Below are 1,415 nucleotides of genomic sequence, written 5' to 3'. Positions count from 1 at the left end.
TCGGTCCCTCGATGATCGGTCCCTCGATGATCGGTCCCTCGATGATCTAACCTGTAACAGAGAAACAGATATAATATTTGTCTATGTGCGTGTGAGAAAAATAGAATTCAGAATGATGAATGTGTATCTCGACGATCGGTTCACTCGAAAATCAGAATACAATAATTGAATCTGACTTTTCCTTAGTGAAAGAACGAACCCGCCTAAGGCCCACACCCGAGGGCCCCTCCCAAGGGTCCCACCCGAGAGAAGATAGAGGAGTTAATCAACAATCTAATCAACTATATAAAATAATTATTTAATTTAAAGTGTGCTGCTATGCGCTAGATGATACTGGAATCCCGTTAGGTATTCTACCTGTAAAAATAAGTCGAGAATATGCTATGTATTTAAATATTCTTATCTCATTCCCATGTGCACTTTCAGTGATCCTCACAATTGCCATATTTTATACGTTTCGAAATTATTAATTTAATACAAAGCTTAACTTTATAAAACTAAACTTACGGATTTAATTGAATTTTAGGAAAGAAAAATGCGAAAAATTTATTACTTGACTTTAATAATAAAAATGTATAAAATACGTAAAAATTCTATTCGCGGACGCGTGGCAATGTGAGATGGGAAACGTCTTCTCAGTTTCTAAAAATTATATTATCATTATATAAGAGCATTTTGAGTGACAACATGGTATAATGAAAATATGATTAAGAGCTATTCTCGAAATGTTCTGTCGAACCTTCGAAAATAGCTCAATAATCTAATAGTTGCCCTCTTGAGCCACAATATGTGGGGGCCTCTTCGGCATATAGCCTCTTCTTTGCTTCGTGCCCTAACCACAACCATAGAACGCATTCGATAACTATCGTCAGTACTAAAGAACTACAACCGATCATTTTTCTAAGACTTAAAAGAAAACTAATAAATCTAAAGCAACTCTAAACCAAACCTGAAACGAAAAATCGAGAAAGCATCGGAAGGGAAACGAGAATTAATATATTAATTGCTGAAAATCCTAAGCTAAAAATTGATTAACTTATTCTATGTTCTACGCGTTGTGATTCTACAAGTCTCTTTATCTTTTATCAATGACTCTACTCTACTTTATTGTTTCAAAAGCAATGACTCTATTGAGACTTTTCTTTTATAAATACAATTTCTTAATCTTTATTAAAAATGTTATGAAAAATCATTGGATGCTCCTTCTTACAAACAATTACTCTAATTATTATAAAATAAATTATATAATTTCGTTTGTAATCCAGAGACTATCCATCGCGAATGTTTTCTTGCTTATTCATTATTAAAATTCACGAATATCGCGATACTTTACTATTCTCGCGAGAAAAAGTTATTTCAATATGCATTTAAATATTCGAAATTTCAAATAATTATAATTAACGCGTTTAAGCAAG

This window comes from Vespula pensylvanica, chromosome 14 (genome assembly GCF_014466175.1).
Source record: "Vespula pensylvanica isolate Volc-1 chromosome 14, ASM1446617v1, whole genome shotgun sequence".
NCBI classification, from domain to species: Eukaryota; Metazoa; Arthropoda; class Insecta; order Hymenoptera; family Vespidae; genus Vespula; species Vespula pensylvanica.
The sequence above is the reverse complement of the archived record's forward strand: the minus strand, read 5'-3'. Positions refer to the sequence as shown.